Source organism: Dasypus novemcinctus, chromosome 13 (genome assembly GCF_030445035.2).
Source record: "Dasypus novemcinctus isolate mDasNov1 chromosome 13, mDasNov1.1.hap2, whole genome shotgun sequence".
NCBI classification, from domain to species: Eukaryota; Metazoa; Chordata; class Mammalia; order Cingulata; family Dasypodidae; genus Dasypus; species Dasypus novemcinctus.
Genome location: NC_080685.1, coordinates 112,903,201 through 112,930,384, shown reverse-complemented (window position 1 = coordinate 112,930,384; position 27,184 = coordinate 112,903,201). Strand labels below are relative to the sequence as shown.

The window sequence follows — 27,184 nt, the reverse complement described above, 5'->3', positions numbered from 1 at the left end:
GTCGAGAGTTGTGATTTTATAAGTGACTTATTTTCACAAAATGAGTAAAATAAACATTTCTTTCACTCTGTGCAGTTTTCTTGACTTCCTAACAACCTTAAAACACCTGGTTCATCTGGGGAGCAGTGAATCTATGCTGCTTAGTTTTGCAAACAATGTAAAATACGTGGTTCGTTGAGTTCTATGCATTTATCTTGACTTACTACCAATGTTAAAACACTATGGGAGTGGATGTGGCTCAAGTGGTTGAGTGCCCACCTCCTGCACTGGTTCAGTTCCCATGCCTCCTGAAAAAACAAAAGCAAACAACAAGCAAAAATAAAACAAAAAACCAACTCAGGGAAGCCAGTGTGGCTCAATGGCTGAGTGCCAGCTTCCCACATATGAGGTCCCAGATTGAATCCCTGGTCCATCTTGAAATTTGTGATTCTAATTTTCTTAGTATTACCCACTGCATAACATGCACACTTCATTCACTTCCATGTGCTTCTCTCTACTTCTTAATGATGTAAAACCTCTAGTTTAATCTAGAGTTGTGAATATTTTTTACATATTGCTAAGTTTCACAAAGTGTGTAAAATACGTTTCATTAAATGCTATACACTTATCTTGACTTACTATCAATGTAAAAACACTAATTTCATCTAGAGAACTTTGAATATTGGTTGCTTATTTTGCAAACTGTCTATACGTATTTCCTTTATTTCTATGCACTTATATTGACTTACTAATGATATTAAAATATAACTTTCATACAGAGAGCTGTGAATTGAATATGTTGCTTAGATTTGCAAAGTTAATAAAACACATTTCAAATCTTTCTATGCATATATCTTGACTTAATAACAATGTAAAAACACAAGTTTCACCTAGAACACTTTGAATCTGCTAGGATGAGTAATTCCAGATACTGAGTAGTGTTAAAGTTAGGTTAGAGTTAGTGTTAGGGTTGGGTTTAAGGTTTGGGTTATCGTTAGTAATTGGATTCACTAATGTTTCACTGTCTTCTCTCCTCTAACCTTGAGGTAGCAAGAATGTTAAAGAGGAAGTTTCATACAGAAAGCTGCAGATCAGCTATGTTGTTTAGTTTCACAAACTGAGTTAAATAAATGCTTCGTTCCCTTCTATGCACTTCTCTTGACATAATAACAATGTTATAACACTAGTTTTATTTAGAGAGTCATGAGCCTGATACTTTGCTTAGTTTGACAAACAGAGTAAAATACAGGTTTCATTCACTTCTATGCGCTTATCTTGCCAGCAATGTTAAAACACTAATTTCATCTAGAAAACTGTGGTTTTGACATGTTGCTTAGTTTTGCAAACCGGGTAAATCATGTATTTCATTTACTTCCATGCTTTATCTTGTCTTTACTAACAATGTTAAAATTCTAATTTCATCTAATGAGTAGTGAATCTATGATGATTAGTTTTGCAAAGTCATCAATATACACGTTTTATTCACTTCTATGCACTTATCCTGACTTACTAACAATATTAAAACACTAGTTTCCCCGGAATTCTCTGAATCTGCTAAGGTGACAACATTTAGAAACTGGGTAAGATAATATTAGAGTTTGGGTTAAGGTAAGGGTTAGAGCAGGAATTGGATTCACTCATGTTTCACTGTCTTTCCTGCTCTAAACATGACTTAGTAAGAATGTTGAAAATAAGTTTCATGTAGAAAGCTGTGAAATATTATTTTGTTTCATTTCACAGAGTTAAATAAATATTCATTCATTTCTATGCACTTGACTTGCCTTACTAACAACATTAAAATACTAGTTTCATCTACAGAGCTGTGAATCAGACATGTTGTTTTCACTTTCTTGATGGTGTCCTCTGAAACACAAAAGTTTTTAAAAAATTTTGGTCAAGTCCAATTTAACTATTTTTCTTTTATTTTATATACCCAAAAGAATTGAAGACAAGGATTCATAGACATATTTGTACAGCAGTGTTCTTTTTTTTTTTTTTTTTAAAAGATTTATTTTTATTTATTTAATTCACCCCCCTCCCCTGGTTGTCTGTTTTCTGTGTCTTTTTGCTGCGTCTTGTTTCTTTTGTCCGCTTCTGTTGTCGTCAGCGGCAGGGGAAGCGTGGGCGGGCGCCATTCCTGGGCAGGCTGCTCCCTCCTTCGCGCTGGGCGGCTCTCCTTATGGGTGTACTCCTTGCGCATGGGGCTCCCCTACGCGGGGGACACCCCTGCGTGGCAGGGCACTCCTTGCGCGCATCAGCACTGCGCATGGCCAGCTCCACACGGGTCAAGGAGGCCCGGGGCTTGAACCGCGGACCTCCCATGTGGTAGGCGGCTGCCCTAACCACTGGGCCAAAGTCCGTTTCCCTACAGCAGTGTTCTTAATAGCATTATTCACAATAGCCAAAAGATTGAAGTAACCCACGTGTCCATCAATGGGTGAATGAATAAACAAAATGTGGTACACACGGTGGAATATTACTCAGTCATATAAAGGAATGAAGTTCTGATATGTGCTGGAATGAAACTTGAAGACAACTTGCCAAGTGAAATCCAGACAGAAAAGGACAAATACAGTATGATTTTTATCTTATATGAAATACCTAGAATAAACAAACTCATAGAGACAGAAGGGAAACTACAGGTTTACAGATAAAGAGGTACCCAGGGCGCTGGCTGGCCAGGCTCCCACAGCGGCCCGGTAGAGTATGGGATTCCCAATCCAGGAAACAAAAGAGTCCCGACGTGATGCCCTTCATCAGTAGGCTACATCCTTTCCTCCAGATAAACACCTGGCCATGTCCATTCCAGTGGATTCCGCAGGTGAAACACCCGCAAACACATCTTCTCCTAAGAAACTGACATCAGAAACATTTATAGCACATTGATTAAGGAAATCAAGGCCTCAGCGAGGCAGAAGTGTCCCGGGCTGTGGCCGGGCTCCCCTCCTGAGGGTGGGCAGGACAGTGGGGTGCGGGGTCTGCCCGGCCTGCCCGGCCCCTCCAGCGGTTGGGGAGAAGGGCCGTCTTCACTCCCCTGCGCCCGCCAGTGCGCTCCACTGCTGGCACTCACACCCTCACGTCTGCCTCCCAACGGGATCGGGAGGTACCTGGGACGAAGACTGCGTTTTATTCGTCTTGTTCTGCCGCTTTTATGCTTCTCTGGGGCCCCTGAAGGTTTTAAGTCCTTCCAGACCCCGAGCGCCCAGGCTCCCACGGGCGGGCTGCGCAGGTGGAGGAGTAGAGCGCGGCGGGCCCCCGAGGGGCGCCTGGCCCCCGCGAACCCCCCGAGGAGCGCCTGGCCCCCGTGAGCCCCCGAGGAGCGCCTGGCCCCCGCGAGCCCCCGGAGGAGCGCCTGGCCCCCGCGAACCCCGGAGGAGCGCCTGGCCCCCGCGAGCCCCCGAGGAGCGCCTGGCCCCCGCGAACCCCGGAGGAGCGCCTGGCCCCCCGCGAGCCCCCGGAGTAGCGCCTGGCCCCCGCGAACCCCGGAGGAGCGCCTGGCCCCCGCGAGCCCCCGAGGGGCGCCTGGCCTCCGCGAGCCCCCGAGGAGCGCCTGCCCCCCCGCGAGCCCCCGAGGAGCGCCTGGCCCCCGCGAACCCCGGAGGAGCGCCTGGCCCCCCGCGAGGCCCCGAGGAGCGCCTGGCCCCCCGCGAGCCCCCGAGGAGCGCCTGGCCCCCCGCGAGCCCCCGAGGAGCGCCTGCCCCCCCGCGAGCCCCCGAGGAGCGCCTGCCCCCCCGCGAGCCCCCGAGGAGCGCCTGCCCCCCCCGCGAGCCCCCGAGGAGCGCCTGCCCCCCCCCGCGAGCTCCCGAGGAGCGCCTGGCCCCCCGCGATCCCCCGAGGAGCGCCTGCCCCCCCGCGAGCCCCCGAGGAGCGCCTGCCCCCCCGCGAGCCCCCGAGGAGCGCCTGCACCCCCGCGAGCCCCCGGAGGAGCGCCTGGCCCCCGCGAACCCCGGAGGAGCGCCTGGCCCCCCGCGAGCCCCCGGAGGAGCGCCTGGCCCCCGCGAGCCCCCGAGGAGCGCCTGGCCCCCGCGAGCCCCCGAGGAGCGCCTGGCCCCTGCGAGCCCCCGAGGAGCGCCTGGCCCCCCCGCGAGCCCCCGGAGGAGCGCCTGGCCCCCGCGAACCCCGGAGGAGCGCCTGGCCCCCCGCGAGCCCCCGAGGAGCGCCTGGCCCCCCGCGAGCCCCCGAGGAGCGCCTGCCCCCCCGCGAGCCCCCGAGGAGCGCCTGCCCCCCCGCGAGCCCCCGAGGAGCGCCTGCCCCCCCCGCGAGCCCCCGAGGAGCGCCTGCCCCCCCCCGCGAGCTCCCGAGGAGCGCCTGGCCCCCCGCGATCCCCCGAGGAGCGCCTGCCCCCCCGCGAGCCCCCGAGGAGCGCCTGCCCCCCCGCGAGCCCCCGAGGAGCGCCTGCACCCCCGCGAGCCCCCGGAGGAGCGCCTGGCCCCCGCGAACCCCGGAGGAGCGCCTGGCCCCCCGCGAGCCCCCGGAGGAGCGCCTGGCCCCCGCGAGCCCCCGAGGAGCGCCTGGCCCCCGCGAGCCCCCGAGGAGCGCCTGGCCCCTGCGAGCCCCCGAGGAGCGCCTGGCCCCCCCGCGAGCCCCCGGAGGAGCGCCTGGCCCCCGCGAACCCCGGAGGAGCGCCTGGCCCACCGCGAGCCCCCGAGGAGCGCCTGGCCCCCGCAAACCCCGGGCGGAGTGCCTGGCCCCCGCAAACCCCAGAGGAGCGCCTGGCCCCCCCGCGACCCCCCGAGGAGCGCCTGGCCCCCGCAAACCCCAGAGGAGCGCCTGGCCCCCCCCGCGACCCCCCGAGGAGCGCCTGGCCCCCCCGCGACCCCCCGAGGAGCGCCTGGCCCCCGCAAACCCCGGGCGGAGCGCCTGGCCCCCCGCGAGCCCCCGAGGAGCGCCTGGCCCCCGCGAACCCCCGGAGGAGCGCCTGGCCCCCGCGAACCCCCGGAGGAGCGCCTGGCCCCCGCGAATCCCGGGCGGAGCGCCTGGCCCCCGCGAACCCCGGAGGAGCGCCTGGCCCCCGCGAGCCCCCGAGGAGCGCCTGGCTCCCGCGAACCCCCGAGGAGCGCCTGGCCCCCGCGAATCCCGGGCGGAGCGCCTGGCCCCCGCAAACCCCGGGCGGAGCGCTGGCCCCGGGCTCAGCAAGACCGGCCGAGAAGGCGGGAGCCAGGGCGCAGGCCGCCCCTCCTGACACCAGCACCGTGAGGATTCTTGGTGCTCTGGGCCTGAAGCCCCTGCCCCGGGCTCTCCTCTTCTTCTTTCTTTGGTTCCCTTCGCTGCTCCTAGAGGCCAGAATGGTTTGACCGAGCTCCCCTAATCCCGGACGGGGTTTCCACTCGCAGAAGGTGCCCAGAGAGGCGCGGGAATCGAGTCAGGCTCCTGCACCGCGGGCCCCGGTTCCCTACCTGGGGCCGTGTTTTGCTTCCTCTTCTCCCCAGACCGTCTCCAACAGCCGGACAAAGCGCGAGGGCATCTCAGACTTCTGACTCGCACAGTGCTCAGATCATCTTTGTTGTGTTGTGTTTTCTTTTAATAAACGCTTCCGGGGGATATTTTTCTGTCCTAACAGAGGATTCTCGCAGGAGTGCACTTCCAAAAGAGCCCCAGGGGAGACTGCCCAGCTCTGCGGGGAGCCCGGGAGCGTGCCGAACCGGGCACCGCACAGGGCTGCCACTCCACAAACGGGACCTTTCTCTCTCCACATCTGCTGTCCAGAGTACACTACGAGCAGGCCCGTCCTTCTGAAGGAAGGACAGCCAGTTGCCCAGGGGCGTTTGGTGGCACCCTCTGCAGAGCAGAATCTGCGCAGTCACTCGTTCCCTGGGCACAGCGTGAGCGCCTGCTGCGCCTCACGAGCTCCGTGCTGGGGCTGGCGTCCAGCCCAAAGTACGCAGACAGACGCCCGGCATCTGGGTGAGGCTCTCTCAGTGGGCAAAGACTGATACGCCTAAGAGGAGTGACACACCGCTTGGTGGAAAGTGCGGTGGAGAAAAGAAAGGAAGAGTGGGGTTGGCGGCCAGTTGCAATTTTCAAGAGTGTTCTGGGAAGGCCTGGCTAAGAAGGTAACACTGGAGCGAGGCCTGAAGAAGGGAGGGAGGAGTGTTTGCGCAGAGGCGGTGGGTGCAAAGGCGCCGAGGTGGAAGCCAGGAGCAAGCAGGACCGCGTGGCCAGGGCAGGGTTAGCAGAGGGGAGGGTGGACAAGGCCAGATTCTGAAGGGCCTGTGCACCGCTGTGAAGGACGAGCAGCCATTGCACAGTTTTGAGAAGGCAAATGACATGACCTCACTTATAGTTTGGAACATGAGATCACTGGGTGCATGTGTGGAGAGCAGCCTGCTGGGCAGGGCTGAGAGCAGACAGGCCCGCTAGGAGGCTTTGCAATAACCCAGTGAGAGATGATAGGGAGGGCTACACGAAGCGGCTGGGCTTACAGCCTGAGGGTAGAGGGTGCTTTTCTGGTGGAGCGTGTGCGCTGCCAAAGAGCGTCAGCGCGTTTGGCTTCCAGTCCTGGCCTACCTCCTACAGGCCATGGGACGTGGATGAGGGAATCAGCCTTTGAGAGCCTCAGCTTCCTCATTTGTAGAAAGGAAAACTGTGATGGCTTGAAGCTGTATATATTTGAGAAAAATAAATTCTTAAAGCTAATCCAAATGGTATCCTTTATTAAATGTATCGATAAAATTGATTTGTTTAAAATAAAACAATGATTTTTTAAAAAGCTAATCTATTTCTGTAGGTGTAAACCTATTATAATTAGGGCCTTTTGATTAAGTAACTTCAGTAAAGGCATGACCCAAAAATGGGTTTTAATCCTTTTTTTTCTATTTTACTTTTTTAAAATTATTTTTTAAACAGATCAGTGTTTTTAGAACCATTTCATTACTCCAAAGAGAAAACTCCACACCCCTTAGCATTCCTTCCCTAGCCCTACATAACCACTAATCTAGCTTCATCTTTATAAATTGATTTATATTTACATTTTACATAAATGGAATCATTCGATATGTTACACATATATTTAGTTCATAGTAGCACAATCATGTAGTATCTGTCCTTTCATGCCAGGCTTGCTTCTCTCAGCATAATGTCCTCCAGGTTCATCCATGTTGTCATGTGCTTCATGACTTCCTTTCCTCTTATGGACAGCTGGATTGTTTCCATCTTTGGCAATTGTGAATAATGTGGCTATAAACTTCAGTGTGCAGATGTCTGTTTGTATTACTGCTCTCCGTTCTTCTGGGTATATACCCATAGTGGTATTGCAGGGCCATGTGGCAAGTCTACATTCAAGGATTTTAGAAACTGCCAGACAGTCCTCCACAATGACCGTACCATTCTACATTCCTGCCAGCAGTGAATAAGTGTTCCTATCTCACCACATCCTCTCCAACACTTGTAGCTGTCTGTCTTTTTAATAGTGGCCATTCTAACAGGTGTGAAATGATATCTCATTGTAGTTTTGATTTGCATTTCCCTAATTTTTAGTGATGTTGAATTTTTTTTATGTGTTTTTTTTCCATTTGTATTACTTCTTTGGATAGATGTCTGTTCAAGTCTTTTGCACATTTTTTAATCAGGTCATTTGCCTTTTTATTGTGGCATTGTAACATCTCTTTATATATCCTGGATATTAAACCTTTATAGGAAATATGATTTCCAAATATTTTTCCCATTGATTTGGCTGCCATTTCACCTTTTTGATAAAGTCCTGTGAAGTGCAAAAGTGTTTAATTGTATGAAGGCCCTATTTATATACTTATTTGTTGTATGTACTTTGGGTGTAAGATCTAAGAAATCAAAACCTACCACAAGGTCTTTACGATATTTCCTTACATCTTAGTCTAGTAGTTTTATGGCCCTGGCTTTTACATTTAGGACTTAGCTCCATTTTGAGTTGACTCTTGCATCAGGAAGTGAGATAGGGGTCCTCTTTTATTCACCATTTGCTGAAAAAACTGTTTTGTCCCATTAACATGGACTTGGTAGATTTGTCAAAAACCAATTGGCCATAGAGGTGAGAGTTTATTTCTGGACTCTGGATTCAATTCCGCTAATTGATGTTTCTACCTTTATTCTAGTACCATAGTGTTTTGACCACTGTAGCTTTGTAATATGCTTCAAGGTCAGGCAGTGAAATTCTTCCCATGTCACTTTTCTTATTTAGAATGTTATTGGCTATTTTGGTGCATTTTCCTTTCCAAATGAATTTGGTAATTGCTTTTTCTGTTTCTATAAAGTAGGCTGTTAGAATTTTGATTGGTATTTCATTGAATCTATAAATCAGTTTGGGTAGGATTGACATCATCACAATATTTAGTCTTCCAAACCATGAACACAGAAATGTCTTTCCATTTGTTTAGTTCTTCCTTGATATCTTTTAGCATTGTTTTGTAGTTTTCTGCATATAGGTCCTATACTCCACCGCTTAAATAGATTCCTAGGTATTTGAGTCTATTTGTTGCTATTGTAAACAAAATCTTTCCCTGATTTCCTCAAGATTGTTCAATACTAGTGTACAAAACATTACTCATTTTGCATGTTGATCCTGTATCCTGTCACTTTGCTGAACTCATTTATTCATTTCAGTAGTTTGTCACAGACATTTCAGAATTTTTTAAATATAGGATCATGTCTACTGCCTCTTTTTCTATTTATATGCCTTTTTTTCTCATCTAATTGCTCCAACTGGAACTTTTAGTACCAATGAATAACCATGGTGACAGTGGGCAGCCTTGTCTTGTTCCTGATCTTAGAGGGAAAACTTTGAACCTTTTTCCATTTAGTACAATGTTGGCTCTCATTTTTTCATATATGCCTTTTATCATATTGAGGAATTTTCCTTCTATTCCTCTCTTTTGAAGTGTTTTTATCAAGAAAGAAAGCTGGATTTTGTCGAATGCCTTTTCTGCATCAATGAGATGATCATGTGGGCTTTTTTTACCTTCAATTTGTTAATGTGTTGTATTATGCTAATTGATTTTCTTATGTTGAAGCAGCCTTGCATACCAGAAATAAATCTCACTCTGTCATGGTATATAATTCTTTTGATATGCTGTTGGATTTTATTTGCAAGTTGTTGTTTTTTTAAGAATATTTCTTACAGAGATTTGCTGGTGATTTTCTTTTCTTATAGTGTTTTTGTCTGGCTTGGTATTAGGGTGATGTTTGCTTCATAACATGTGCTGGAGGCACAAGCTGTTGAACAGCCACCCACATGGGAGTTCCCAGATTTGGTTCTGGTGCCTCCTAAGCAAAAGAAACAAACAACGGGCAAACAAATGAAAGAGCCACCTCAAGGGAGCTGACGTGGCTCAGTAATTGAGCACTGGCCTCACTCCTCTTCAATTTTGGGGGGAGAGTTTAGACAGGATTGGTATTAATTCTTTTCTAAATGCTCGGTAGAATTCACCAAGGCTTCTTTTTGTTGGGAGATTTTTGATAACAGATTCAATCTCTTTAAATGTGATTTGTTTGCTGAGTTGCATTTCTTGTTGCATCGGTGTAGGTTGTTTGTACATTTCTAGGAATTTGTCCATTTCATCTAGGTTGTCTAATTTGTTAGCATATAGTTTCTCATAATATCCCCTTATGATCCTTTTTATTTCTGTTGTGTTAGTCAAAATTTCTCCCTTTCACTTCTGATTGTATTTATTTTCATATTCTCTTTTTTTGTCCGTCTAATTAGGGGATTGTCAATTTTATCGAACTTCTCAAAGAACCAACTTTTGGTTTTATTGATTTTCTGTGTTTTCTTTCTCAATTTCATTTATTTCTGCTCTAATCTTTATTATTTCCTTCTTTCTGCTTTCTTTGGGACTGGTTTGCTATTCTTTTCTAGTCTCTCGTTATTCAATTAGATCTTCTATTTTAGCTATTTCTTGTGTGTTTTTTTAAAAATGTATGTGTTTAGGGCTATAAACTTCCCTCTCAAGACTGCCTTCCTGTACCCCATAAGTTTTGGTAAATTGTGTTCTCATTTTCATTTGTTCTAATATATTCACTGATTTCACTTGCAATTTCTTCTTTGGCCCACTGTATTATAATCAGCTAAAGGGGTGCTGATGCAAAGTACCAGAAATCTGTCAGATTTATAAAGGATATTTATTTTGGGTAGAAGCTTACAGTTACAAGGCCCTAAAGAGCCCAAATCAAGGTACCATAAGAGGTACTTTCTCACCAAAGAAGATTAACAATCTCTGTGAGGGTTCAGCCTTCCTCTTCCTTTAAAGACCCCATGGTCCCAGCTTTTTCTGCTTTCAGCTGTAGGCTGGCATAGGGATCCTTTTTTTCTAGGCTCAGCTGCTCTGTTCTCTTCACAAGGTCAGCTGTAAACTATCAGGTGAATGGCTCATCTCTCTTCCTGGGGCCCCAGGACCAAAGCTGACAAAGTTCTCTCTTCACATGTGTATCTTCTGTGTGTCTCCTTGAGTGCGTGTCTGTTTATATAGCCAACCAAGGGGGTGGGAACTCAACCCTGAGTCATGCCCTACTGACGTGGTGGAATCAAAGCCCTACGTTTAATTTAATCAAGTAAACATAAAGCCTTTGAATTTAATACATCGAGGGGTATCACGCACAGAGGAACAGACCAGTTTACAAGCCTGATCAATATCTTTCTTGAAATTCATAAATAATATCAAACTGCTACACCCACTGATTATTGAGGAATGTGTTGTTTAACCTCCACCTATTTGCAAGTTATTTCTTTCCTGTCTATTATTGATTTCCAGTTCCATTCCATTATGATTTGTGAAGGTTGCTTGGTATAATTTCAATGTTTTTCTATTTGTTAAGAACTGTATTGTGACCTAACATGTGACCTATCCTGGAGTAAGATTCATGGGCCCTTGAGAAGAATATTTAACCCACTGAGTTTGGGTACAATGTTCTGTATATGTCTGTGAGGCCTAATTGGTTTATCATATTGTTCAAGTGCTCTGTTTCCTTTTTAATCTTCTTTCTAGTTGTTTTATCTAATGATATGAGTGCTGTGTTGAAGTCTCCAATGATTATTATAGAGATATCTATTTCTCTTTCAGTTTTGCTAGAGTTTGTCTCATGTATTTTGAGGCACCCTGGTTAGGTGCTATCTTCCTGGTGGATTGGCCCTTTTATTAATATATAATGGCCTTCTGTATCTCTTATAACTTTTTTGCATTTAAAGTCTGATATTAGTATAGCTACCCCTGCTCTTTTTTTTTGGTTACTATTTGCAGGGAGTATCTTTTTCCAGCCTTTCACTTTCAACCAGTTTATATCCTTGGGTCTAAGGTGAATTTCTTGTAATCAACATATGAATGGCTCATTTTTTTTTATCCATTCTGTCAGACTATTTCTTCTGATTGTGGTGTTTAATCCATTCACATTCAATGATATTACTGAAAATGCATTATTTACTTCCACCATTTTACTCTTTGATTTTCATGTCATATTTTATTTTCATCTGTCTTCTTACTCTTTTGGTCTTTTGGTTATCCTATCTACTATTCTTTCTTCTATACTCTCCTCTAAGCTTCTCTCTCCTGTCTTTTTCTTTCAAGCTCTAAATCTTCCTTTAATATTTCCTGCAAGGGTGGATTCTTCTTAACAAACTCTCTTAGTTTTTGTTTGTGATTATTTCAAACTCACCTTCATATTTGAAGGATACTTTTGTTGGATAAAGAATTCTCAGCTGGCAGTTTTTCTCTTTCAGTATCCTAATTGTATCTTACCACTGTATTCCTCACCTCTGTGGTTTCTGATGAGAAATCCACACTAAATCTTACTGGACATCCCTTGTATGTGATGGTTTTTTCCTTCCTTGTTGCTCTCAGAATTTTTTCTTTATCTTTGGCATTTGACATTCTGAGTAGTATGTGTCTTGGAGTAGGTCTACTTGGATTTATTCTGATTGGAGTATGCTGCATTTCTTGGATATGTAAATTCATTTCTTTCATGACAGTTGGGACATTTTCAGCCATTATTTTCTCAAATACTCTTTTTGACTCTTTTCCCTTTTCTTCTCCTTCTGGAACTCCCATGGCATGTCTTTTGTTGCATTTTGTTTTGTCATTCACCTCTCTAGGCCCTGCTCAATTTTCCCATTCCTTTCTCTCTGTGTTCTTTTCTGTCTTCAACTGTTCTGTCTTCAGTATCACTTATTCTTTCTTCTGTCATTTTGAGTCTGTTGTTGTATGCCTTTGTGTTTTTGATCTCATTTATCATGTTTTTCATTCCCATTAGCTCTGTTACTTTTCTATTAAAGTTATCAAATTCTTTTTTATGGTCACTCAATGTCTTCTTGATGTCATTTATATCTTTAACCATCTTGTCTTTCATCTCATTATTTTGATTTTGGAAATTTGTGTGTATCTCCTTAACCACTTGTCTCAAATCCTGCCTCTCTTCTGGGGCTTTGCTATATTCCTTTTCTTGGGCCATGTCTTCCATTTTCTTAGAAAGACTCATAAGTTTTTTGGTGATATCTAGGCATCTGATTAGGATGGTGATTAGGATGGAAAGAGGAATTTCTCCCTCTTTCACAGGGATTTACTGGAAGGAGGTTGTGTTCTTTGATTCTTGGTTCAACCTAGATCTTTTGGATTGTCCCTGTTAGTTGCTCAAAAGTGGATTCTGGCCCTAGTGATGAATTGCAGACTTACTTCCTAGCCTCTTGAGGAGGGAGGCTCTAAAGGTGAGAAAGAGCTTCTCTTACTTTTAATTTCCTCACATGTACTTCCTTGTTCTGCCAGCAGATGGAGGACTTTGGCAGCCCTTTCAGTTCAATGCCTGGTGTAGTGTGCTGCAACAAGGAATGGTTCAAGGTGATACAGGTTACTGCCTGGAGGCTAAGAGCCTGATATTTCAAACTTTCTCAGTCAGTTCTCCAACCTCCACTGGTATCCCGCTCCCTTTTCCCAAATAGGAAATTATTCCTTCTCCCTCTCTCTTCTGGGCAGTGTCCAGCCTTCTGCTGGTGTCCTAAACCCTAGAAGATTTTTTTCCCAAGCCATTTCAGCCTGTCCTTTAGCTAATTTTCTGGGAGAGAGGAGTCCCATATCTTTCTAGTCCACCATCTTCCCAGGAGTTCCTCTTTTTCTAAAACCAATTTTTAAAAATGTTTTAACACAAGCTTTTTTAAAAAAACAAATCAAATTTATGGATACATATTAATAAAGCATACAGTTCATCCAAAGTGTTCAATCAATGGTATTTGGTATAATCACATAGTGGTGCATTCATCACTTCGATCAATATTAGGGTGTTTTCGTTACTCTAATAATAACAACAATAAACAAAAACAAGCAAAAAAACCCACCAATCTTTAGTAATCACCTCAATCTCTCTATCCTTCCCCTGCCATACATAGCTGCTATTGTTTCCATCTCTATAATTTTGTATAGTACCTTTGTCTAGCTTTTTCACTTAGCATGTTTCCTTTTTTTACACTTAATGGAGGGTTATTAATATATTACTATACTTTACTGTCCATCATTTGCTTTAAATGTATTTTTGCCTGACATTAACATTTTGTCACATTAATGTCCTTTTGTTCTGTTTCAAAGAAAACAATACTATATATACAATATTACCCATATTAATATTCCACATGAGGTTTCACTGTGCAATACCATGTTATAATTTTTAGCGTTATTTCTAGTATTATACAGGACCTTAGACTTTCCCTTTCAGTCACTCTCATACCCATATATTAGCACTGCTAGTTACAAACATCATGATGTGCCTTCACCATTTCTATTCATTTCCAAAGATTTACTAACAACCTTTCTCCCAGTGCTGCTCAGACTAACCCTCAGCTTTCCATTCTCTAACCTCATTCTATTTTCTGGTGACCTATATTCTAATCATTAACTCCAGGACTTTATGCAATATATCTTGTTCATAATAGTGCAGTCATACAATATTTGTTGGACAAATATATAGTCAAGTCTTCTGCCCATTTTTAAATTGGGTAGTTTGTCTTTTTATTGTTGAATTATATGGATATTAAACCCTTATCAGATATGTGATTTCCAAATATACCCTCCCATTGAGTCAGCTGCCTTTTCACCCTTTTGACAAAGTCCTCTGAGGTGCAAAAGTGGTTAATTTTGAGGAGGTCTCATTTATCTATTTTTTCTGTTGTTGCCTGTGAATTGGGTGTAATGTCCAAGAAACAACCACCTACCACAAGGTCTTTAAGATGTTTCCCTACATTTCATTCTAGGAGTTTTACGTTCCTGCCTTTTATATTTAGGTCTTTGATCCATTTTGAGTTGATTCTTATAGAGGGAGTGAGAGAGGGGTCCTCTTTCATTCTTTTGGTTATAGATATCAGTTCTCCTTGCACAATTTGTTGAAGAGACTGCTTTGTCCCAGTAAAGTGTATGTGGTAGGTTTGTCAAAAACCAATTGGCAGGGAATTGTGGGAAGATGGTGTCAAACTAACAGGCAGAGCTCAATGCTCTCACAAAAGCAATGGAGAAAAAGTGAAAAGCTGTCCTGGGAAACTGCTTTAGGGGTTAGTAGACCAGGACAGCACTACAGAACTCTCAGGAGGGTGAGGGACACAAAGACAAAGACGTCGAAACAACAGACATGAGTTAACAAGCCCCTGTGACAGCCAGCAGGGGCTCCCCTTCCCCATCCCCAAGATTTTAAGCTGGGGTAAAACCTCTGGCTCACTGTAACCAACAGAGAGGGGGACACCGTCTTCCTCCCATCAGCTGTTTCAAGGTAAAAGGGAGGGGGAATCAAGGCGCTTTTCTTCATTGAATTCTGCCAGCAGAGCCCACTTTAAACCTCTACTCTGGAGATTCAACACAGGATCACAGGAAAGCCCAGACTGAAACACCTCCACTGAAAGGTGCGCTAATGAGCACAATCTGCTGGCTGGTTTGGAAACTGCATGGACAAAACCCTCTCAGTTCAATTTGTATCCTACCCTTGGGAGAAAATCTGCTCCCCACTAGAGAGTCCCTGGCCCAATTTTGATAACTTAAGCTAGACAATTTTAAAGATCTAAAAGAGTCAAACCAAATATCAAAGAAGAGCTGTGAAAAAAGAAACAATAGGCAATATAGAGAGAAATTGGCCATCAGAGTAAATCCACCAACATATTCAGATGCCTACACATCAACAAAAAATTACAAGCCATATTGTAACAGGAAGAGATGGCCTAGCCAAAAGAACAAACCAAATATCCTGAAGAGGTACAGGATTTAATACAATTAATCAGTGAGAATCATATGTATGTCCTAAATCACTTTCAAGAATTTAAAGAAAATATGATTAAAGAAATAAAGCATATTAAGAAGACACTGGATAAGTATAAAGAACAATTTGAAGCCTGCAAAGAAAAGTATCAGACCTTATGGGAATGAAAGACATGATGGATGAGATTAAAAATACATTACATGGGAAGCGAACTTGGCCCGGTGGTTAGGGCATCCGTCTACCACATGGGAGGTCCACGGTTCAAACCCTGGGCTTCCTTGACCCGTGTGGAGCTGGCCCACGTGCAGTGCTGATGCATGCAAGGAGTGCCGTGCCACGCAGGGGTGTCCCCGTGTAGGGGAGTCCCACGCGCAAGGAGTGCGCCCCGTAAGGAGAGCCACCCAGCGTGAAAGAAAGTGCAGCCTGCCTAAGAATGGCGCCGCCCACACGGAGAGCTGACACAAGATGATGCGACAAAAAGAAACACAGATTCCTGTGCCGCTGACAACAACAGAAGCAGACAAAGAAGAAGACGCAGCAAATAGACATAAGAACAGACAATCAGGGTGGGGGGGAGGGGAAATAAATAAATAAATAAATCTTTTTAAAAAATACATTACAGGGGAAAAGGATGTGGCTCAACAAATTGGGCTCCCATCTACCATGTGGGAGGTCCAGGGTTTGATGCCTAGAGCCTCCTGGTGAGGGCAAGCTGGCTCACACAGAGTGCCGGCCCATGCAGGAGTGTAGCTTTGTGGGAATGCCACCCAGCATGGCAAAGTCACCCCGCACAGGAGTGCCAGTCAATGCAGAGAGCTGGTGGGGCAGGATGAAGTAGCAGGAGACACAGAGGAGAGAGGATGGGAAGATGTAGCAGAACCAGGAGCTGAGCAAGAGAATGATTGCTTCTCTCCCAATCCAGAGGGTCCCAGGATCAGTTCCCAGAGCCACCTGATTAAAGTGCAAGCAGACACAGAAGAACATGCAGCGGGTGGACACAGAGAGCAGACAACAGGGGGAACAGGAGGAGAAATAAATAAAATAAATCTTTTTAAAAAATACATTATGGGAAGCAGACGTGGCTCAACTAATAGAGCATCCACCTACCATATGGGAGGTCCAGAGTTCAAACCCAGGGCCTTCTGGCCCATGTGGTGAGCTGGCCCACAATTAGTGCTGCTGTGTGCAAGAAGTGCCATGCCATGCAGGGGTGTCCCCTGTGTAGGGGAGCCCCACGTGCAAGGAGTGTACCCTGCATTGAGCCACCCCACACAAAAAAAGCACAGCCCGCCTAGGAGTGGTGCCACACACATGGAGAGCTGACGCAGCAAGATGACACAACAACAACAAAAAAAGACACAGACCCCGGGTGCCACCAAGAATGCAAGCAGACACAGAAGAACACACAGTGACTAGACAAGAGAGCAAACAATGGGGTGGGGGTGGGGGAGGGAGAGAAAAAAATAAAATAAATCTTGAAAAAAAAATCATTAGAGGAATCAGTAAGATGGTGGCAGAGTTAGGAGCTCCTAGAGTCAGCTCATGCTACAGGGCAGTTAGTAATCACCTAGAGCTCTCTAAAGCACCTGTTAGAGGGCTCCAGGAGACCAGAAGAGCATTCTGCAAATTTCTTGAAGGGATGAAAGGAGAAGACTGCCCATCTGCAGAAAAGATTCATGAGTAGAGTGCTCCACACGTGGGAGGCCAGTACCCATCCTCCACCGGAGGAATACGCCATCTCAGGAGCTATTCCACGACTGGAATTGGAAGCTCCACTTCCCAAAAATGGGAAGGAAGAGATGGTTGAGCATCAACTTCAGTTATTGCTTAGTAAATTCAGTGGACTAAAGTATAATACTAAGAACAGCTAAAGTTTGAACCTGCCCAAGTCAAAAAGAGACCAGTGGCGCCATTTTAACTCTGCCCCTGGCATGAGGAGAGACAGGGCTGACTGAAAATCACAGTGCTGGTAGGGATCAGCTTCTTTCCATCTGGATCAGGTTGTAGCTCTACATAAGCCCTAGCCCTACCTCCAGCAGTAAGGAAGCTGGGGGGCCTGCACCAGCGTCTCTGGAAAATACAGGCCATGCCACATTGACCAGTGATTATCCTACTCTGGTGGGAAAAGTTGCCCCGGGAGCTGTTCTGTGGCAGGAATTGGAAGCACTATTTCCTAAAAACAGGAGAGGGAGATACAGTTGACCACTGACTTCAGCTACTGATTAGTAAATTCAGATAGCTGAAGTATAACCCTAAGAACAGCTAAAGTTTGAAACTGTCCAAGTCAGAAAGAGGCTGGTAGCCACAATTTTTACTCCATCCCAGGCATGAGGGGAATCTGGGCTTAGGAAAATTGCAGTGATGGTAGAGACTCATTTCTTTCACCCAGATTGGACGGCAGTCCTAGCCTAGACTTCAGTCCCACCTCTTGCAGGGAGGAAGTTGGTGGGCCCTGCACCAGCCTCTCTGGGTAACTGCAGGAACATTTGGCTGGCACAGACTGAAGAGTCAGAAATCTACTGGGGTAACTGCAGTCATTTTGTACCCGCACAGCATAGATTGCTGCCCACACCTGCAGCATCATCCCCACTCCAGGCAGGGGAGAAAGGAGTGTGAATCTTCATCAGTCTCCCTGGGCAACTACAGTCTAGGCCTGCACAACTTGGATTATTAAACACAGCTGTGGCTCTCTCCCTGCTCCTGGCAAAGGAGAAAGTTGGGAGATGCTTCATCAGTCCTTGAGACAATGAGTACAACTTCAGCCTCCACAGCTTGTAGCACCAACTACATCCTTGGCTCCTATTACACAACCAACAAAAGAGAAAGGGCAAGAAGACCCTAAATTAAAGAGAGAAACTGCACCCAGAATAAATACATCTAGTAAGCCAGATGTCAAGACACCAACAAAAACTTACAATCCATACCAAGAAACAGGAAGATATGACCCAGTTAAAAGAACAAGATAAGCCTACAGATGACATAAAGGAGTTGAGACAACTAATCACAGAAAACCTCCTTAATAAATCCAATGAGATGGCTAAAGAGATTAAGGATATTAAGAAGACATTGGATAAGCACAAAGAAGAATATGAAAGCATACATAGAAAAACAGCAGATCTTATGGGAATGAAAAGTGCAAAAAAGGAAATTAAAAATACACTGGGACTGTATAACAGCAGATTTGAGGAGGCAGAAGAAAGGATTGGTGAGCTTGAAGAAATGGCCTCTGAAAGTGAACATGCAAAAAAACAGATGAAGAAAAGAATGAAAAAATTGAACAAGGTCCCAGGGACCTAAATGACAGCAAGAGACATGCAAACATATGTGTCATGGGTGTCCCAGAAGGAGAAGAGAAGGGGAAAAAGAGCAGAAGGAATATTTGAAGATATAATGGTAGAAAATTTCCCAACCCTATTGAAGGACACAGATATCCATGTCCAAGAAGCACAATGTACTCCATCCGAATAAATCTAAATAGACCAACTCTGAGACACATACTAACCAGAATATCAAATGCCAAAGTCAAGAGAGAATTCTGTGAGAAGCAAGAGAAAAGCTTTGCATATCATATAAGGGATATCCAATAAGATTAAGTGCTAATTTCTCATTGGCAACCATGGAGGCAAGAAGACAGTGGTTTGATATATTTAAGATACTGAAAGATGAAAACTTCCATCCAAGAATCTTATATCCAACAAGATTGTCTTTCAAAAATGAGGGTGAATTCAGACTATTCACAAATAAACAGATATTGAGAGAGTTTGTAGCCAAGAGACCAGCTTTGCAGGAAATACTAAAGGATGTGCTAGAGTCTGAAAAGGAAAGACAGGATAGAGAGGCTTGGAAGAGAGTCTAGAAGTGAAGATTATATCAGTAAAAGTAACTAGAAGTATCAAAAGAGTGATGAAAATAAAATATGACAGATAAAACTAAAATATTTTGGAATAAACTTAACAAACAATGTAAAGCACTTGTATTCAGAAAACTACAGCTCATTGTTAAAAGGAATTTTTAAAAGACCTAAATAATTGGAATAACAGCCCATGCTCACAGATTGGGAGACTAAATATCATTAAGATGTCAATTCTACTCAAATTGATATACAGATTCAATGGAACCCCAATAAAAGTTCCACCAGCATTTTTAAAATAAATGGAAAACATGATTATCAAATTTATTTCGAAGGGTAAGCAGTCCTGAACAGCCAGAAATACTTTAAAAAGGAAAAGCAAAGTTGGAGGACTCTCACTTCCAGACTTTAAATCATATTACCTAGCTACAGTGGTAAAAATAGCATGGTACCAGCATAAAGAAAGACATACATATCAATGGAACCAAACTGATGGTTCAGAATTAGACCCTCTCATCTATGGCCAAGTGATTTTTGATAAGCTGTCAAGCCCACCCAGGTTGGGCAGAACAGTCCATTCCACAAATGATGCTGAAAGAACTCAATATCCATAGCCAGAAGAAAGAAAAAGGACCCCTATCTCACACCTCATCCAAAAATTAACTCAAAGTGGATCAAAAATGTAAATATAAAAGCAAGAACCATAAAGCTTCTAGAAGAAAATATAGGAAAATATCTTCAAGACCTGGTGGTAGGTGGTGGATCCTTAAAGAAGATAACAGGAGAACTGAGATGGACTACTGATGTTTAATTTTTGTAGAAGTTTTAATTAACTCTACTGTCAAAGTGTGGAAATATATAGAGTTGATGGTAACACATTATAGTGAGTAACAGCTGGTTTATAAATGGGAACGTGGCCGGAAAGGGTAGTCTAGGGATGTAAATGCCAATTGAAAGAAAGCTAGAGAATAACCTAGGGACTAACACAGTAAACCCGGAGGTGGATAAGAATTGTGGCTGATGGTACAGATGCAAGAGTGAGCTAGAGCAGATGTACATCACTATTGCAGGGTGGTGTGAATGTGGCGAAGCATGGAAAAAATACAAGTGGAGTGACCTATGGACTGTGGTTAGCAGTAATAATGTAATATTCAAGCATCTATTTCAAAGATGTACCATGTTGCTAATGGGGGAGTATGGGAAAAGTGTGCCAAAACTACACTATGGCCCTGGTAATAGTCTGATGATATTCTCTCATAATCTGTAACAAATGTTCTACCATGGTGTGGTGTGTTGATAGAGGGGTGTTATATGGGAATTCTGAACATGTGCATGATTGTTTTGTAAGTTTACAACTTCTGTCACAAAAACATATTTTAAAATTTTTAATAGGGTGGTTTGGGATGAAAATACACTATATGTAAGATAAGAACTGTAGTTGGTAGTAAGATTTTGACAATATTCTTTCATAATTTGTAACAAATGTCTCAAAACAATGCAAGGTGTTGGTGGTGGCCTGATATATGGGACCACTGTATAATGCTATGCTTTGTAAGTTCACAACTTTTACTATACAGTTATTGTTTAGGTATGTTCATGTATAAATGATGTAGTAGTAGTAGTAGTAGTAGTAGTCGTAGTAGTAGTAGTAGTAATAGGCTGGCTTAGCAAAAAAATACACCAAATGTAAGATATTTTGGTTAGTAGTAATATTTTGAGGATGCTTCTTAATTATTAGTTAAAAAATATTTCACAACAATGTAAGGTATTGGTGGTAGGGTGAGGTGAGGTATGAGAGCCCTGTATAATGTTATGTATGCTTGTTTTGGCAGTTCACAACTATTACTATACACTTATTGCTTATGTATGAGTAATATACTTCAATAAATTTTTGAAAATACATTACAGGCACATAGAATTCCTCAAAGACAGAACTAGTGATTTTGAAGACAGTACATCCAAACTGGAAAAGACAGGAGAAGAGAAGGAAAAGAGATTGGAAAAAATAGAACAGTCTCAGGGAACTGAATAATGTGAAACACACAAACATTCACATTATTGGTGTCCCAGGAGAAGAGAATGGAAAAGGGGCAGAAAGAACATTTGAGGAGATAATGACTTCAAACTTCCCAACTCTAATGAAGGATATAAATATCAATATCCAAGAAGGATAATTCTCCCCAAACAGAGTAAATCTGAATAAACCTATCCCAAGACACCTACTATTCAGAATGACAAATATCAGAGTTAATAAGAAGATTCTGAAAGCAGCAAGAGAAAAGCAAAGCATCACATACAATGGAAACTTGATAAGGTTAAGTGCAGACCTCTCATCAGAAACCATGGAGGAGAGAAGAAAGTGGTATGACATATTTAAGATACTAAAAGAGAAAAACTGCCAGCCAAGGATTCTGTATCTGGCAAAACTGTCCTTCAAAAATGAAGGTGAGGGGGTGGGGGAAGGGGAGAGAAATAAATAAATCTAAAAATAAAAAAAAAATTTTTTTTAATGAAGGTGAGTTCAAAGTCTTCAAGATAAACAAACACTGATAGAATATGTTACCAAAAGACCAGAATTACAACCAATGAATGGATAAGCAAATTGTGGTGTATACACATGATGGAATATTATCCAGCTGTCAGAAGAAATGAAGTTGTGAAACATGACAACATGGATGAATCAAGAGGACATTATGTTGAGTGAAGCTAAAGGCACAAAAGGACAATTATTCTGTGATTTCACTATTATGAACTAAATATAATGAGCAAACTCATGAAGTTAATAGCTAGAATATAAATCACCAGAGAAGAGAATATGATTAGAGAATGGAAATCTGAGGCTTAATCTGTATTGTTAAAAAGTTGTTTGTGAATGTTTGGAAATGAAAAGAAATGGTGAAAGCACATCACAGGATTTATAATTAGTAGAACTAACATATGGATATGACAGTGGCTTGTTTTTTTGTGGTTTTTTTTTTTTGAGATATGAAAATACTCTAATATTGATTGAAGTGATAAACGCACAACTCTGATTATACCAAATGCCATTGATTGTACACTTTAGATAAACTGAATGGTTTATGAACAAAAAAATAATAGGGTGGTTTGGGGTAAAAATACAACAAGTGTACAATATGGACTATAGTTAGTTATAATATGGACTTTGACGATGGTGTTTCATAATTTGTTACAAATATTTCAAAACAATGCAAAGTACTGGTGGTGAGATAAGGTATGGGGGAACTGTGTGATGTTACACGTTTGTTCTATGAGTTCACAACTTTTATGATATGTTTTTTTAAAAGACTTTATTTATTTCTCTCCCCATCCGCGCCCCCCCCCCCCCAGTTGTCTGTTCTCTGTGTCTGTTTGCTGCATGCTCTTCTTTGTCTGCTTCTGTTGTTGTCAGCAGCACGGGAATCTGTGTTTCTTTTTGTTGTGTCATCTTGTTGTGTCAGCTCTCCGTGTGTGCGGCACCATTCTTGGGCAGGCTGCACTTTCTTTCACGCTGGGTGGCTCTCCTTACAGGGCACATTCCTTGCACGTGGGGCTCCCCTATACAGGAGCACCCCTGCGTGGCACTGCACTCCTTGTGCGCATCAGCACTGCGCATGGGCCAGTTCCACACAGATCAAGGAGGCCCGGGGTTTGAACCGTGGACCTCCCATGTGGTAGACGGAACCCTAACCACTGGGCCAAGTCCACTTCCCTATATTTATTGTTTATGAGTGTTCATGTATGAATGATACACTTTAATAAATTTTTAAATGAGAAAAAAAGGAAAAAACCAATTGGCTATAGAGGTGAGGGTCTATTTCTGTACTCTCAATTCTATTTGACTGATCAATGCATCTATCTTTATGCCAATACCATGTGTTTTTTTTTCCACCACTGTAGCCTTGTAATGTGCTTCAAGTTCAGGCAGCAAAATTCCTCCTACTTAGCTATTCTTTTTCAGAATGTTTCTGACAATTCACGTGTACTTTCCCTTCCAAATCAATGTGGTAATTGCCTTTTCTATTTCTGTAAATTAGGCTGTTGGAATTTTGATTGCTATTGCATTGAGTCTACGTCAGTTTTAGTAGGAGTGACATCTTCATGACAGTTAGTCTTCCAGTCCATGAACATGGAGTGTCTTCCCACTTGTTTAAGTGTTCTCTGATATCTTTTAGTAGTGTTCTGTTGTTTTCTGAATACAGGACCTTTACATCTTTGCTTAAATTGATTCCTAGGTATTTGAGTCTTTTTGTTGCTAGTGTAAATGAAATGTTTTTCCTGATTTCCCCCCTCAGATTGTTCAATACTAGTTTGTAGAAACCTCACTGATTTTTGCATGCTGATCTTGTACCCTGCTGCTTTGCTGAACTCACTTATTAGCTCAAGTAGTTTTGTCATTAGATATTTTGAACTTTTCTAAATATAAGATCATGTCATCTGCATCTGCATCTCTTCCTATTTGGATGCTTTTATCTTTTTTTTTTTTTTGTCTAATTACTCTAGCTAGAACTTCTAGCAAATGTTGAATAATGGTGATGACAGTGGACATCCTTGTCTTGTTCCCAATCTTAGAGGGAAAGCTTTCGACCTTTCCCCACTGAGTGTGATGTTGGCTCTGGGTTTATCATGTTGTGAAACTTTCCTTCTCTTCCTTTCTTCTGAATTGTTTTTCTTAAGAAAAAATGCTGGAGTTTGTTGAATGCCTTTTCTGTATCATTTGAGATGATCATGTGTGTTTTTCCTTCTTTTTGTTAATGTGGTGTGGCTAATCTGTTATTTCTTTCCTTCTGTTTGATTTGGGATTGGTTTGCTGTTCTTTTTCTAGTTCCTCCAGATGTGCAGTTAGGTCTTTGGTTTTGGTTCTTCTTTTATAATATAGGAATTTGGGGCAACAAATTTCTTTCTCAGCACTTTCTTCACTGTAGCCCTTAAGTTTTGATAAGTTGTGTTCTCATTTTCATTTGTCTCAAAATATCTACTAATTTCTCTTACAATTTCTTCTTTGACCCACTGATTGTTTAGGAGTGTGTAGTTTAGCCTCCACATATTTACAAATTTCCCTCTTTCCCACTATTATTAATTTCTAGCTTCATTCCATTATGACCTGAAAAAAGTATAATTTCAGTCTTTTAATATTTATTGAACCCTCCTCTGTGAGTTCCATGTAGCCTATCACAGAGAACGATCCATGAGCACTTGGAAGATTATGTAATCCACTGATTGAGATGCAACATACTGTGTATGTCTGTTAGGTCTAGCTCATCTATCATACTGCCCAATTTCTCTGTTTCCTTGTTGTCTTCTGTCTAGTTATTCTATCTACTGATGTGAGTGGTGTGCTGAAGTCTCCAACAATCATTGTAGAGATATCTACTTCTCCCTTCAGTTTTGCCAGTGTTTGCCCCGTGTGTTTGGGGGCACCCACATTAGGTGCATAAATATTTATTATAGTTATTTGTTCTTGGTAAGTTGCCTTTATAAATATGGAGATAGAGAAAGAGAAGGCCACAGAAGTAAGAAGCTGAAAGCAATGAAACCTGAGAAGGGAAAGCCCAGCAGATGCCACCGTGTGACTTGTCACGTGGCAGAGGAGCCCATCACTGCCAGCACCAGTCTTCCGTCTTTGGGAAAAAAGCATCAGCTGACGATGACTTGATTTAGACATTTTGCTCAGCCTTCAAACTGTAAGCTTGTAAGTTAATAATTTCCCACTGTTAAAAGCCAGCCCATTTCATGGTGTCTACATTTTGGTTACCTACAAGGCCAGAACAAGACCCTTTATCCTGCAGTTGTTTGTGAGATCCAAAGGATAAAGTGCAGGTGAAAGCACACTGAAAGCCAGTTTGTGTCATGAAAACATAGGGATTATTCACTCGCCCACTGTTGACACTTGTATCAAATAAAGAACTCCATGATTTGGCTCAATAAGATTTGTATTTCTGCCCAAACAATGGTGCCCCTTACCTTGGGGGGGGTTGAAGCCAGAGGGATTAGCATTTCCTCTCCACCTGCTGGGGCAAGGACCACCGCCTGCAATATCCCAATGGCCCTGCCAGAGTCCTGCTGGACGGCTATGAGGATTGTGCCCTAAGCAAAGGTGTCCAGGCCAGAGGCAGGGGGTGCTGAGATGCAGCCTGCCTGGGCCTGAGACTCGAGCTCTGAAGAAGTGTTTTGGTTTTGGTTTGTTTTTTCTTTTCTAACTTTCACAAGACAGAGCTACCCCATCTGCCCCTGGTTCAGCAGCTCCAGTGGTGAAAGGAAGATGCAGTAAGGAATGGTGAGCCAGCATATCTGCTTTTGTTTTAGCGCAGCATTTTCTTTGGCTACAGTGTTACAGATGAAAATATTCTCAGGGGAAATTGAGAACAAAAAACAATAGAGAGAATCAACAAAACCAAAAGCTGGTTTTTTGAGAAGGTCAATAAAATTGACAAACCCTGGGAAACGGACGTGGCTCAACTGATAGAGCATCCATCTACCATATGGAGGGTCCAGGGTTCAAATCCAGGCCTCCTGACCTGTGTGGTGAGCTGGTCCATGTGCAGTGCTGCTGTGCGCAAGGAGTGCTCTGCCACACAGGGGCACCTCCATGTAGATGAGCCCCACACGCAAGGAGTGCACCCCGTAAGGAGAGCCGCCCCATGGGGAAAAAGTGCAGCCTGCCCAGGAGTGGCGCCACACACATGGAGAGCTGATGCAGCAAGATGATGCAACAAAAAAGAGACACAGATTCCCAGAGTCGCTGATAATGTAGGCGGACACAGTCAACAGACACAGCAGACAACAGGGGGGAAGGGGAGAGGAATAAATAAAATAAATCTTAAAAAAAAAAATCGGCAAACCCTTAGCTAGAGTAACAAAGAAAAAAAGAGAGAAGATGCATGTGAGCCCCTGTATCCAGCTGCACCCGAAGTACCACCCTATCCTGGACTTGTCACTTATGAGCCCACAAAGTAATTTCCTTTTTTTTTTTAACTTGCATAAGCCACTTTGAATTGGATATCCTGGCCTTTGCAGTTTCTATATAGAGTATAGCTCAGAGAAGGCCATTTCCTACAACTATGTAAGCAGAGTGAGCAGTCGATGGGCCAAAGTGACCTTCCCTTTGACCTGGAGCCCAGAGGCTTTGAAGGGTGGAAGCTGAGTTGGTAAGGCCAGAATTGTAAGGGTTGCCTGAAACGTGGCATGACTTGCATGTCAGGAAAAATAGTTGCTGTGCTTGTGTATCAATTTACCTCAATTTTCAGCACTAGGTTGCCTGGAAAGCACACCCTCTGCAATTCTGGATAACTGTGTGAAGTGAGTCAGGAGCTTTCTCTGCCTTAGAGAGGGGCTAGGGCAGTTGGACACAGGGGCTGCCTCCCCCAGCTAGCCTGCTGCTCCTTGGATCATCACCTTCACCTTGGATGTGGCCTGAACTTCCCTGCCCTTCTGATTTGTGGCTCCTTGTGCCCTCTTCCTGGGACACCTGAAGCAGACTGGATAGGGAATCAGTAGACCGATCTGGAACCTGGCAGAAAAACCGCCGCCATTAATACGTGGACATCAATACCCCCAAGATGGCGGCTGGAAGACCCTCACAAGGACTCTCAGTTGGGATGAGATTTCCTCCAGAAGCCAGGAGAAGCCCTGGATATTCTCCAGAGACCTTCTCCTCGGGCCTTCCTGGGGGATTGACGGGTGGGGTGAGGTAATCAATCAAAACAGCAAACAGCTGGGACTCCTCCGCCATTAGCAAAGGGCAGAATAATTAATGGTTTACAAAGCAGGCGTAAGGCCCTGTGCTTTCCCTTGCCTCTGGCCTGTCCCGGCGCCGGCTCACGTGCCTGTTCCTCCCAGTCCCTGCCCCCTTCGCCCTGCTCTCGCTGTTTCCCCCCTGCCGTGATGGCCACACAAGTAAGACCTGGGCGTTTATGATCTAAAATGGGGGGTTGTAGTCTGTAAATCAGTCCTTTTTATCACGCCTCAGTCCCTTCCTCTCTACCTGGGCCCCATGATCTGTTATTTCCTCCCATTTCTCATCCCTCCCTGCCTTAATAAGTTTACTGGCCTAACTCAGCCGACATGCTCTTGAAATTCATTTCTTGTCACTTAGTCAAGAAACTAGACAAAATCCAGCCCTACCACCTCCTCACCTTTTCTACTGCCTGAAGTCCCACCCCCCTCATGGCC

The 27,184-nt window shown here is 44.0% G+C and overlaps 1 long non-coding RNA gene across 1 annotated transcript in view; it reads right to left on the bottom strand.

Annotated features, from left to right (window-relative positions):
- Positions 1–1,753: 1,753 nt before the first annotated feature.
- The window catches only part of LOC111763730 (uncharacterized), a 32,635-nt gene continuing 7,204 nt past the window's right edge, over positions 1,754–27,184 (bottom strand). The window contains exon 3 of the long non-coding RNA XR_002796538.3: positions 1,754–2,835. This is a non-coding gene — a long non-coding RNA (uncharacterized lncRNA). The remainder of the gene's footprint in view (positions 2,836–27,184) is intronic.